Source organism: Pelobates fuscus, chromosome 1, assembly GCF_036172605.1.
Source record: "Pelobates fuscus isolate aPelFus1 chromosome 1, aPelFus1.pri, whole genome shotgun sequence".
Taxonomy (NCBI): domain Eukaryota; kingdom Metazoa; phylum Chordata; class Amphibia; order Anura; family Pelobatidae; genus Pelobates; species Pelobates fuscus.
The window spans coordinates 471,793,155-471,807,496 of record NC_086317.1 but is presented as its reverse complement, the minus strand read 5'-3'; the positions used below and the strand labels follow the sequence as shown (position 1 = coordinate 471,807,496).

The 14,342-nt window shown below is 39.2% G+C and overlaps 2 protein-coding genes across 2 annotated transcripts in view; one reads left to right on the top strand and one right to left on the bottom strand.

The window, feature by feature from the left end:
• FAM168A (family with sequence similarity 168 member A) overlaps positions 1-14,342 on the top strand; it is a 112,101-nt gene that overhangs the window by 2,685 nt on the left and 95,074 nt on the right. The window contains exon 2 of the mRNA XM_063431766.1: positions 7,399-7,545. The gene's annotated coding sequence lies outside the window, so the exon portion shown is untranslated. The remainder of the gene's footprint in view (positions 1-7,398; positions 7,546-14,342) is intronic.
• The window catches only part of MRPL48 (mitochondrial ribosomal protein L48), a 377,463-nt gene that overhangs the window by 283,067 nt on the left and 80,054 nt on the right, over positions 1-14,342 (bottom strand). The gene's annotated exons all lie outside the window — the stretch shown is intronic.

The following is a 14,342-nucleotide window of genomic DNA, read 5'->3' as shown; positions in this document are numbered from 1 at the left end:
TCATTCTAAGCACTGTGCTTGTATCAAAAAGTGATATTTCTAAAATTATGTAGGGGGATAGCATTGCATTTTCTACTTTCTCCTGGGAAAAGAAACAGCATGTGACCAGTTGTGGGCTTTCACCATGATTAAACTAACAGTGCTTAAGAAATTCAAGTGCAAGAGGTCTGATTTTATATTCTGCTTTAAGGCACTGAAGTCTAAAATGGAAAAGGTGCTGTGTTCCTTCAGGATGCTCAAGCAGACTGGTGTTGTGCGTTTTTTTTTTTTATAGAAACATACAATGTCACGGCAGATAAGAACCATTCGGCCCATCTAGTCTGCCCAATTTTCTAAATACTTTAATTAGTCCCTGGCTTTATCTTATAGTTAGGATAGCCTTATGCATATCCCACGCAGGCTTAAACTCCTTTTGTTGACCAAATCTTTGTCCATGTGACAAGGCTCCCTCTGCTAGTTTATTGGTCCATGCAATACAACTAAAGATTACCCATGACAGACACAATGCACAATATAGGTGCTCATTGCGGTTAGGAGAATGCTTGTTTTAATTGGTTGTGTAAGTTAAAACCTTTGCCCAATTTTTAGGTGCAATATAGATCCATATACCTTCCTTTTTTATTTACTGGGCTTTACTGCATGCAATATTGGGTATATTTTTGGTTCATTGTATATTTAGCTTAGAAATGTTTCATTTTATGAAAATATATTAAAGAAAGATGCGTAGAGTGGTTTCTACACAGCAAACCAATTCATGTTTTCTTGAATAGTTAATTGCAGCTGCAGCACAGGCAATGAGACTGCATAAGCATTTCTTTCCTGTGATGTCATTGAGTTGGTGGTGAGTTAGCTTATAGGTGCAGTGATTCCTATGGTACTTTAAAGCAGAATCTATGCAAACAGGGGCAGCAGAGCTTTTGCACCACAAGCTACTGAAAGTGCTTTGGTGGCTACCGTGTGCTATTTAAATTCTCAAGATCAAATTATAGTAAACAATTAGTTTATGAAAATCTGATATACTTTGTCTGGATTACTTCTGACTACTTAGTCTATAAATCCTTAGAATAATTGTAGCAAGCATAATATAAACCTATATAGCTAAATCTCACCTCCCCCCCCCCCCTTTTTTTAAAAATAGGTTTTCTGAGGTGCGTCAGTGCAGATTTCATTGTGATGTGTAACTGTGGTAATATTAGCAGACCTCCAGTTAAAATATGCATGCTCCTATAGTGCTTCCATTCCCCTTACCAGTGTCAGATGAGAAAGGTGGGAGGAGAAATTGTTCCTGACCTGGCAATCTATGCTTAGCAAGCTGTAGCCGCCCTTAGCAGATATGAGGCGAGGTACAATAGATACACAAGCCTACTTTCCATCACACATTAACCCTTTACACAATGTGTGAATAGGTTTAATCTTCTGACTAGCTATAGCCTTGTGGCCCAAGGAGAATGTTACGATGGATATAGGAGGAAGTGATGGTAGGTGCATTTTGCTTGGTGCATGAATCTTTTGTCCTTGAGTTTTCCCAACCATTGCTTTTACAATTCACTCATTGAGTCTTGCTGAACACTGCTGTTTGAGATCAATGCAATATGAATTCTGTTTAATTCCCATGTATTATACACATAACCTTCATTATGTGTGAAGGACATACCTTTACTGAAATTCAAGTTGTCACCAGATAATTTGTTGACTTATGCAGCCTTTACATAAGGTCTGTCCCTCGTCCAGACATTTGCCTTTATAAGTGGATTAAGTTATTGTACGTGTGGTGTTTTGGTTTTTATTTTATTTGCTGTTTGGTCATTATTAAGCAGTGAGCTAGCTTGTGGAATTCAGCAATTGTTTATACAAATTATATTCTCTTATGTGGAAATATTTTGTTTTCCTGCAAATAAATGATTTTACAGTGTGTTTGTATACATTTTATTTTCTTTAGAATCCGTACCACAAGACACTGACGGCTATCCCTTGGTTTAGCACTGCAGCTGTTGTGGCCTGCATTTCTCTTGATTATTCTGCTAGCCATCACTGTTCTTATTTTAGCTTTTGCATGATGTGTGAAAATTGTTGCAGCAAATGCAGAAATAGGAGAAATTTAACAATGTTTCTATTTCTCATGTTTGCAGTGTGCCCTTGTCGGAATTGAATGTAATATTGGTTGTTAAATCTCCAAAGATTTTAATGTATTTTTTTTTTTTTAAAGAGATCTAATTAAATAGATTAACAAGAGTTATAAGTGATTTTAAATGTTAGAAATTCCACCAGAGTTCCCCTTTAAAGCGTTTTTATCTTTAGCTTGGGTGATGTATAGCACAGTTAATGTAAGGTTGAATTTTGGCACTGGTCTACTCCTCTATGTGTAGTGGCAATTATTGTTGGCTGTGGTCATTCCCACATAAGGTGAATAGTGCTTGGTTTGTGCAGGGTGGAATGTTTACCATCTGGGATCTGTTTCTTCTGGGGGGGGGGGGGGGGGGAGAGAATGTCCCTTTTGAAATTAGCTTCAAGATCTCTTTCCATGCTTTGTAATTAATCATATCTAACCAGTATGTTCCAAATGTAAAACATTTTCAAGTTTAGTTAATAAGGTTGATATTGTATAAGGCTTGTATGCAGCACGATTTTATAAAAGAGACATTCAGGTCATTTTCTGTTTAAAGCTAAAACAGAGGTAGAACCTTCACAGCAGTAATTGAGACTGTAAATGTACATATTGTCACTGTTTAAAGGGAACCTTGGGGTACCATAACGACTTCCACAAGACAGTTAACCAGCTCATGATTTTTGGGCACCATCAGAAGCGATTTAATCAAGAAAAACCTGAATAAAGCTATTTGTCTGAGTCAATAGAATCTGATCTGCCATTTCTATTAACTTCTGCATAGGGATGCACCGATTCGGTGGCCCATGTTTTAGTCTGAAAATGGACCTATCCCATTTCGTCCAAAAACAGGTCAGATTTGCCGACTTTGTATTTTGACATTTTTTTTTTGTAGTGCATAGTTTAATGCTTGCACTAGTGTTTAGAGATATAGATAGATAGGGATAGAGAAAGATATCTCTATCTATATATAAAATATCTCACATACACCTTCTCCCCCCACCCCCCCAAACAGATCAACCTCTTGCACTCCTACTGAAAAAACTTATTAAATACCTGGTGCCACAGCAATATAGAAATATATAAAAAAAATACCGGCACTCTAGGCTTTGTTCATCCGATTTATTCTTGGTTAATCCAGAGATTCCACATAAGAGAATATAATTTGTATATATATCTCTATCTCTCAAACCAACCTTGATTCACTTACCCGATTCCAGCGCTGGGAGGACCTTATGTGCATGCGTGGCCCTTAATGCTGTCCTATAGGGTTTTCATTGTTGCTGGATTTCCCTATGCAGAGTGTGAGGACGTTCAGCATCAGGGCACCTAGTGTCTGGTAAACTCATGGAAGCCCATTTAGTTGCTGTGTTAGTCTTGCAATGTTTCACATTGCAGGACTAAAGGGGACAGGGACCATGTACACAGACCTTTTTAATGAGATGTACTGTTCTGGGTGCCTATAGTGTCTCTTTAAGATTAGTGTTCACCAATTATTATTTATTTATTATTATTTATTATTGCCATTTATATAGCGCCAACAGATTCCGTAGCGCTTTACAATATTATGAGAGGGGGATTTAACTATAAATAGGACAGTTACAAATAAACTTACAGGAACAATAGGTTGAAGAGGACCCTGCTCAAACGAGCTTACATTCTATAGGAGGTGGGGTGTAAAACACATTAGGACAGGAATTTACAATCAAATAAGGTGGGCTGCCCTTTCGGAGAGGGCAAGAGACAGGTATGTGAGGTAAGGGTTAGTCTTGGAGGCCATAAGCTTTCCTAAAGAGATGGGTTTTAAGGCACTTCTTAAAAGATGCAAGACTAGGGGAGAGTCTGATGGCGGTAGGCAGGCTATTCCATAGGAAGGGAGCCGCCCGCGAGAAGTCCTGCAAGCGCGAGTTGGCCGTACGAGTGCGGACAACGGACAGGAGGTGGTCACGGGCAGAACGGAGAGACCGAGAAGGGACATACCTATGGATCTGTGAAGAGATATAAGAGGGGCTAGAGTTGTTCAGTGCTTTATAGGTGTGAGTTAGTACCTCGAATTGACTCCTATAGCATACAGGAAGCCAGTGTAAGGACTGGCAGAGGGGTGAGGTGTGAGAGAAACGACTAGAGAGGAAAATCAATCTAGCAGCAGCATTCATTACGGACTGTAAGGGTGCAGTACGGCTATTGGGGAGACCAATCAGGAGAGGGTTACAATAATCCATGCGGGAAATTACTAGAGCATGGACAAGCTCCTTGGTAGTATCTGGTGCAAGAAAGGGGCGGATGCGGGCTATGTTTTTAAGATGGAATCTACAGGATTTGGCAACATGCTGGATGTGAGGCTCAAAGGTGAGACCAGAGTCAAGTATGACGCCAAGACAGCGCGCTTGCAAGGATGGACTGATGTTGGTACCACAAACTTGGAGGGAGAGCGAAAGAGGAGGATCAGTATTAGGAGGAGGAAAGACAAGGAGCTCAGTTTTTGAGAGATTGAGTTTCAGAAAGCGGGAGGACATCCAGTCAGAGATGGAAGAAAGGCAAGCAGTGACACGTTGCAGGACGGCAGGGGAGAGGTCCGGGGAGGAGAGATATAGCTGGGTGTCATCAGCGTACAGGTGGTAGTGAAATCCAAAAGAGGTAATAAGTTTGCCAAGAGAGGCAGTATAAAGAGAAAATAGAAGGGGACCAAGGACGGAGCCTTGGGGAACTCCAACTGAGACAGGGCAAGGGGAGGAGGTATCATTAGAAAAGGAGACACTGAATGAGCGTTGGGAGAGATAAGAGGAAAACCATGAGAGGACAGAGTCACAGAGACCAAGCGATTGAAGAGTTTGAAGAAGGAGAGCATGATCAACGGTGTCAAAGGCCGCTGAGAGGTCAAGAAGATGACCTCAATGAAGCGTTTTGGTCACCAGCATAACCAGTGTATTAAAGAACTGGTTTTATTGCAGGTAAAAAAACTACTGATGGAGTGTGGCCAACTGCGCAGATTGACAGCTTCTCTTCCCACTTATCTTATGATTCAGAGATATATGTTCATTAGATTGTAATCCTGAGGGGGAGCCCTCTGATAGCCAGAGTGACAATCCGGCATGCTCCTGGAATTTGCTTTCATATAATTGCCTGTAGGTAGACTAGGCTTGCAGGTGCTAAGCACGAACAATGAGGACTGCATATTTTCTTTCCCCCTCCTTTGCTGCAGTAACCTTGAATGCCCCTTGTGAATAGCATTGTTTTTTTTAATTTAATTTTTTTGAGTTCTCTGTAGAATTTGCTCTATTTCATTTATCTTGGGATGCTGACTTCACTGCCTGAGGATGGAATGTACACATAATATGGTGGCTCTAGAGGTTTGTTTTTGTCAAGTGATATAGGGATATGTAACATTTGTTTAATTGGTATGCCAGTAGCTTTAGGGCTTATGGAAAGCCTACTACATTCACTTACTGCTCAATGGCAGACAACAGATTGACACGTTCTTAAAGTGGCCCTTACTTATTATGCCCATTGTATTTTTCTGTTCTGAAAATAGTTTTTTTGTCCGCAAATAACGAAATAATGTATACAGGTTGGTAGCAAAGAAGTCACGTAGAGTACAAACTAACAGCAGAGAGGTCACAGATTGAACAACCAGAGTAAGACAAGATTTTGCATTCCCTAACACTGTGGGAATAAGAGGGTCTCATACAGGTCATCAGGATGCCAAATCTTATTATAAGCTTGTAGGTAATTACTTTCTGCTTATGCTGCCCTTTTCATTTGTTTAGAGTGAAACTAGGGCATAGTATTGATTTGTAGTGGCCAGTTTGCTTAATTTTCATTCACAAGCTAAAAGAATCTCAATCGCTAAACAATATATCTACATAACTTTGTCAAACAAGAGTTGGGAACAGTGATATTTCCACTGTCTGATAGCATGTGATGCGATCGACAATTATGCCACAAAAAGGGAATATATGCTTGTAAGCCTGACCCCTAAATATTTGGCATAGAATGAGTAATTTTACATTGTTCAAGAATACACTGGGGTCTGCTTACAAGATTGCTGCATATAGGGGTTATAACTGGTTAACCCTGTGATTTATAGAAGCGGGCTTCACTAACTCCTAAAGTGACACTTGAAGCACCAATAAAACTTGAAAGTATTTGGTTTTGGTCTCCTTAATATGATGTATTTTTCCCAACCTATCCCCCAAGCATTTTGCAGAATCCTGCACCATCAATCTCTCTTTAGCCATGCCCTCTCTCCAAAAATAGATTTCCTTATCAAATGTGTGGACACAGCTAGGCCACTGCAAGCTTTGTGTGATCTGAACTACAAATTAGCCTGCAATTGATGGAGAGGACCCTGACGGAGACAAGTATTAAAGGACCACTCTAGTGCCAGGAAAGCATACTCGTTTTCCTGGCACTAGAGTGCCCTGAGGGTGCCCCCACCCTCAGGGACCCCATCCCGTCCGGCTCTGGAAAGGGGGAAAAGGGTTAAAACTTACCTTTTTCCAGCGCTGGGCGGGGAGCTCTCCTCCTCCTCTCCGCCTCCGTTCCTCCCCGTCGGCTGAATGCGCACGCGCGGCAAGAGCTGCGCGCGCATTCAGCCGGTCGCATAGGAAAGCATTTATAATGCTTTCCTATGGACGCTTGCGTGCTCTCACTGTGATTTTCTCTGAAACTGTTATGTTTATAAAAAAATTAGTTAACCCTAGCTGGACCTGGCACCCATACCACTTCATTAAGCTGAAGTGGTCTGGGTGCCTAGAGTGGTCCTTTAAGGATATAACTAGTCTATTTTTTTGTGACTGTCTACAGCCAGGTTGTGAATTAAAAACATGCAATTTTTAGCTTGGCTAAGATCATAAAGATTGATAATCTCAGCCATTGAGATGGTACTAGTCGTGGCGAAAGTGGCACAGCGTCGGGAATAAAAGGTGAGTAAAAACGCCTTCCTCATGCGACCGGAGGGGCAGGTACCTGCTCGCTCTGGCTGGCGCGCTCTCACTCTGACTGGCTCTCGCGCGCATAATGCTGGCAAAGTAGCAGGGGAGAAGTAGTCCACAACATCTAGAGTGCAGAAGGTTGCTATTTTTTCTGCTGGTATCATTGTACTCCTTATAGCCTGCTGGCCTTAGTCTCTGAACGAATAACAGCATAGCACGTTTATCCTTTCCTCCTTATATGAAAGTGGATTCTGTTCTGCGGCATCATAGAATGTTAACACTTCAGTGCTATGGGCGAGGTTAGTGTTTAGAATACATACAACGTAGCACTCAGTTAACCAGAGCATCTTTCTCTTTCAGAATTGGCATTTGAAAATTCTTGATTTAAAGCAATGACCTCGGTTTGAAACGTTTTGAAACCCTTTATTCCATCTCGTCACTCTTCTTCTGAATCCTCTACATCCCAGTCTGAGAGACTCTCCAGGAAAGTCCAGGTTTTTGAAAGAGGTAAGTTATCTATTGCCTTTTGTTGTCTAAAATATGTTATTAAAATTGCATTTGTATGTTTTTATTTATGTTTACACACTAATTTTAACCTTGGTTAATTAAAGGAACACAATAGTAACCTAAACACGAGCTTCTTGAAGCAGTTTTAGTGTATAGATCATGCTTATCCGGTTTCACTGCTCAATTTACTGCCATTTAGGAGTTAAATCACTTTGTTTCTGTTTATGCAGCCCTTGTCACACCTCCCCTGACTCTGATTGACACAACCTGCATGAAAAAAACTGGTTTTACTTTCAATCAGATGTAATTTACCTTAAACAATTGTATCTTTCTCTGTAAATTGAACTTTAATCACATACAGGATGCCTTTGCAGGGTCTAGCAAGCTATTAACATGGGGCAGTGGATAAGAAAATCTAACTTAAACAGAACTTGTAATAAAGGAAGGGATACAGTTTAGATGACTCTTTACTACAGGAATGTTTAGGAAGGCTGTGCAAGTCACATGCAGGGAGGTGTGATTAGGGTTCATAAACAAAGTGATTTAACTACTAAATGGCAGAGATTGAGCAGTGAGTCTGCAGGGACATGATCTATTCGCCAAAACTTAATTAAGCTAAATCATTTTTTGGTGACTATAGTGTCCCTTTAATAAACATGCTCTGTGGTAAAGCGTGATGAGATAATTACTAAAATTAGAGGATTTATGCTCACAATAAAAGTAAAAGTGTGAGTACATGCGCCCATAACTTGCTTTCAAGCTTGAACAATTAAGATGCTTTTTTATTTTATTTTTTATTTTAAAAAATATATATATATATATTTTTTTTTCTTCCGAGCTGAATTGTCGGAATACAATTTCCTACTCTTTACTCATCTGAGAATTCTCTGAGCAGCTGAATAAAGTGGCAGGATATATCCAATTTACATTTAGAGAAGATACCACAAATTGTTTAGCAGAGTTCAATTTCCATACACTGCCATCACTTTTTGGGAACTGCTTCCGAGTTACTTCTTAACAGCTGTAAAACAACCTCTGTTAAAGAGCTTGCGAACTAAACTTCTCCCACGATGCTCTCACAACCTGTTCTAGGCTATCTGTACCGTTATATTAACAAGTCTAAAGTTGATGTTTACTTTTGCTATAAATGTGTGTATTTGTTCTATTTCCGTTCAGTGATTTATCTTTGCAACTCTCGCAATTACATAACAGCTATGTTTATAACTTTGCTTTCATTCCAAGGTCAGTCAAGTACAGAAGCTATTCTTGAAAACTTTTATTTAAAGGGACAGTATAGTCCCCAAAATGGCTTTAGCTCAATGAATCCATTTTGGTGTATAGCTCATGCCCCTGCAGTCTCACTGCTCAGTTCTCTGAAATTTAGGAATTAAATTAGATTTGTTTCTCTCTATGCAGCACCTTCCCTGGCTGTGCCTCCCAATAGCCTGCATGGAAAAGAAATGGTGTAAATTTTAATCAGATGCGAACTTGCTTTAGAAATGTTATCTCCTGCTCTGTAAATCAAATTTTAATCACACACAGGAGGCTCTTGCAATGTCTAGCAAGTATTGGCAGTGCAGGAGATTAGAAATTCTAAATTTAACAGAATGTACAACAAAAGTGTAAGCATTAGATCTCACTTTACAGGAAGTGTTTACGAAGGCTGTAGAAGTCACATACAGGGAGGTGTGACTAGGGCTGCATAAAGTGATTTAACGCTTAAATGGCAGAGAATTGAGAACTATACACCAAACCTGTTTCATTAAAGGGACACTGTAGGCACCCAGACCACTTTAGCTAATTGAAGTAGTCTGGGTGCAAACTTCCTTAACCCTCAGCATGTAATTATTGCAGTTTTTCTAAACTACAATAATTACTTGCTAGGGTTAACTCCTCCTCTAGTGGCTGTCTACTAGACAGTCACTAGAGGGACTTCCGGGTGCTTAGACGACTTTTGGTTATCTAAACGACGCTGGACATCCTCACGTTTTGCATGAGGACCTCCAGCATCGCCGGTATCCCCATAGGAAAGCATTGAATGCTTTCTTATGGGGAGATCCTAATGCGCATGCCAACTGTTTAAGGGGAAGGAGCGTGGTCATCACTGCACACAGGTAAGTGACAGGAGTTTCCCTTTAAGCTAAAGTTGTTTTTGTGACTGTGTCCCTTTAAAAATAGCAACTGCTTGTAGGTTGCATTTACAGTTATATTGGCTTTTCCAATGCTATATGATTTTTTATTTTTTTTCACATTACGCTCGCAGTCAGTTTGAAACCTTTTTCTTCTGTGTGGTCTTCATTCTTTTATTTTGATTTTCTGAAAAGGAACTTCAATCTAGATATGTTTCTGCCCAAACATGCATTGCATATCATAAGATGATTTGCCCAACACTGTGTGCCAGTTATGTTTTACTAGATACATTTATTTACATTTTTCTTTGATCGCATTGTAATCCATGAACATAATTGCTAATCATCCCTCAAGGCAGTCCATATTTAAAAAGATTGTTTCCTGCTAAATGGCAGCTGCTGGTCACAGGCCTCATTTGTTTGATAAGGTGATATCCCTCAAGGTGCTAGGGAGACGGGGAGCCTCTTTGAGTATTTAAAATACGGTATTCTCTAATGTCTGTTGGTGGTTGAGCTGTCTTTTCAATGGTTATAGAACAACCTCAATATACTGAAATATAATCTGGTTTCCTATGATGTCTTTATCTGCTCAGGTCACTGCAAACTGTTAGTGATAGGGTTGGTATGATTAACGTCGGGTGATATAAAACCCAGCCATATACAGATGTTTTTAAAAGTCTAAGACTTCTTGGTAAAAAGTATTTGGTTTTTACCAGCTGTTCTCTTTCCAGATAAAACAAGTAGAATTTTCATTTAGTCTTCTGTACTGTTATAGAAACATAGACATCAGAGGAGTACAGCTGACGAAGCTCTCACTTTAGTTTGCTTATGTTAGGATTTTATAGATGTTGACGTAGTAAATAAAATTTATTCCACACGAAACTTTTACAAACTTTTAAATAAGCCAGTTTCTGAAGTCTGACAAACTCCTTCAGTTCTTTTGAAATAAATTAAACTGCACCCGTTTTCATATACAGAGAGATGGGTGTAGATTTCAAGAGTTAGTATGGGTCCCACACACTTTGATACATACACAATCTGTGTATGTATTTGTTACAATTCCACTTGCATCTGATCTAGCACATACATGACACTCTTATAAAACATCTTTCACACGTATGCATGTTCCATTCAATACCTACATCACGTATAACACACAAATCACATGCTTGTGAAGAGTCTGACGCTACCTTTTTCAGCATCTATATCAGTAATGCTTAGCAGCCTTATATGAAGAAGGAAGCTTGGATGTAATTTATCTACAAACATAGCAAGATCTGGGGTATGTTCAACCTACCCTCCTTATTCGTGGCAGTAAGTGGAAGAGGTGTCAAGTAGTACTGGAAAGGAATGGGGAAGCTTTTTAATCAATCTAAGGTCTCACATTGCTGCTTGCTGTCCTCATATAATGCACAATGTGCTCACAGGATCTATTGTCTGTAACCCATTTCTAGTCGCCATGGTTTCCATGTATTGTTAAGGTGTATTAATATACCTTGCTGTAGTAATCCATACATTTCTGATTGTGGGAATCGGACTTGGTGTTTGCAGCAAGAATGAAACCATTTTCCTTTCACATCAAACACTTCCTGCTGTTTCCTCTATACAGCCTCCTGGGTCTTGCTGTTAAGTGAGAAGTGAACAGAATTACTTTCCTAGAATTATTCTTACACCACAGGATAATGGGTATATTTGTCCGTGTCTGTGGACCAATTTGTAGAGTTTGCATAGCAGAGTCCTGTCTAGCCTCTCTATCTAATGTACCAACTCGTAATATATATTTAAATGTTTGAAGACCCTTTTCTCTCTTTCTGACAGCCATCATTCTGCCCATTGGGTCAGGCTGTGTTCTCCTAATCTGTGCTCACTATTTTGCAGCAGTCTGCTGCTTTTCGAAATCATCTTTTAGAAAATGTTGCCGGTAGCAAAATAGTGATGCACAGTCTGACCAAAGGTGCATAAAAAAAAAAATGTTAAAGATAGGCAAGTGATTTCTTCAAACTTTCAATATGAATTTTAAAACATTAAAATGTATTTAAAGATGGTAAATATTTTCTTTGGTAGTTAGCCTTGTATGTGAATGGAGGAAAAGGATGTACATTGCATTCTTAGGCCGAAGTGTATCAAAGTCTGTCTGTCTTAAACCTTTTCTCCTAACTTTAGATGTACACACACACAAAAAACCCCACAATAATTCCCATATCTAATAAGCACAGGAGCCATATTAAAGGAACATGAGTAACATGCTATGTGGAAAAACTGTTGAACTCTGCGAAGCGTTTAACTCTCAAACTAAACATTAAAATTCAGTTTTCTTAACCAGTCAGTCTCTTAGCTAAAAAAATCATACATGAAGATGTGTGCTTGTGTTAAATCTGTTTGAGGAGGTAGGCAACTGTAATCTAGAACTCAGCTGTAAATAATTTATTTCTGACCTCAAGCTATGCACCATGAATAATAAGTGACTGTTCAGGTAAGATATACTGGGCCCAGGGCTCAATTTCTACTTTCTACTAGCCATTGGTGTGTGACAATATTGCCCAGGCGAGTAGAAATTCACCTCTGGTTTGTAATGGCAGGTAACTTTTAGGTTTAGTAAAAAAGGATTTCAATGTTATTTATTTTTTGTGACTCTTTATTTTTGCAGTGCATAGCAGAAGCATGTTAGACTTTGACAGGATTTCCATAAAGATAAATGCAAGTTAAAGCTGTACATGTCATAATAGATTGCGTTAATTTTTAATATATTACAAGGTAGCTCAAATTTTTTTTTATTTTTTTAATATCCAGTCACCCAGACCACTTCATCTCAATTAAGTTGTCTGGGTGTAGTGTCCCTGTCCTTTTAACACCACAATGTAAAACATATATATATATTTTTTTTAAAGTAACTGCAATGTTTAAACTGCACAAATAAATCCATCTTTAGTGGCTGTCTTCCTGACAGCCTCTAGAGGCACTTCTGCAGCCCTGACAAAGTAAAACTTGGTCACATGACACGGAAGCTCATAGGAAGGCATTACATACAATATGGGGAAGCTTGGATGTATGCAAGACTTGGGCGGCACACATGCCCATCAAATCCCCAGTGCTCCCCTGTAAGGAACATTGGATTGAACGTCGCTGAAGAAGGCCGTGGGGGCACCTAATTATTATAGGGCAAAGTTTCACTGTTACGTATACAAGTTTGTATTCTTAAAGCTATAGTGTTCCTTTAATTTTGGGTTGGGTTAGCTGTCATTATGTATGATCCATTCATTGACTTAAATAATATTTATTTAACCCCTTAAGGACACATGACATGTGACATGTCATGATTCCCTTTTATTCCAGAAGTATAGATTACCTTCTGGGATCTTTGCATTCTTTGGCTTCCAATGGTGATGTTGCCAGAAGGTCCAGTGCAGGGGAAATATATTTGCCTGATGCTGTCTGAGACTGGCACCGCCATTTTTCTTCAGCCTGCTGATGTCAGTAGAAGATCCCAGGAGAATGCAGGAGTTTCCATAGACATTGCATTTTTCTCCCAGCCATCACTATTGACGGCTGGGGGGGTATTGACAAAACTTGACGGATGTAGCTCTGCCTTTTGTCAAGTGTGGGCATCATACATAACACAAAGTAGCCCCTATTTTTTCTTATTATATCTTTGACGCCATCAGAATGAGTATTTTATAAAGATTTTTCATCAATATTCCAATGCAGGTAAAATATATCCAATAAGGTAGGGAGTTTCATATTTTGCCTTTCAAATTTTCATTCCATAAAATTTGGCATTTGGGTCCTTGGCATTGCTAGCTAATAGATGGCAAGTTACATACCAGTACAGGAACTACATTTTTAATGTTTCCTTGTGAATAGATTGTAATAAAACAAAGCAAATTTGTGCAAAACATCTGTGATCTTTGAAATACTCTGGCTGCGTGAGGTTGGGATTCTTGAAATTTGATGCAACTAATATTAAAAGAAAATATTTGCTAATGCCATTTTCTTTGCTCCTGGTCCAGTTTAGATTACGCCTCCCCCTGTGTAAAGTAGAAAAAATAAATGCACCCCCTTTTATTCCAGCGCCGTCCTGTGCTTTCCACAGCTGCTGCTTTTCCTTCTGCTGAGAAAATCTGTTTGGATCATGATTATCATTTAGACGTGTCTCCCAAAAGCATTGATGGACTGACGTGTGGAGACTTCCCGGCCAATGTAAAGACTGTAAATTTTTTATTTTTTTTTGTCTTCACAAGGAAAAGTGCCTCCACCTGCTGTCTAACTGGAGACATTTACCAAAGTGACAATGATCCAGAATACAAAACTACTTCAAAGTGAATTTCACATTTAAAGCCAAAATAGTGGAAGTAAATGATTCTCCAAGGGCAGCTTTGCTTCCAGTTCAGCTATTTTTGTCTAAATGTGAAATTTACTTTAATACACCAACAATTCTCACTTAAATGAATAACCTTTACAGTCTGACAGACAAACAGCTGGAGAGACTGCATCAAGATCACAACAATAAGCTGCAGTGGTTTTTGTGCTTAGTGTCCCTTTAATGTATAGAATAGCATTGCAGGGTTACTGGTGGCATCTCCTCTATTAATGTATATCAGGACACATTTACTCTGCTTGTTAATGCCATCTGAAAAATGAACCAGACATCCTGTAACCCAATTTGCTCAC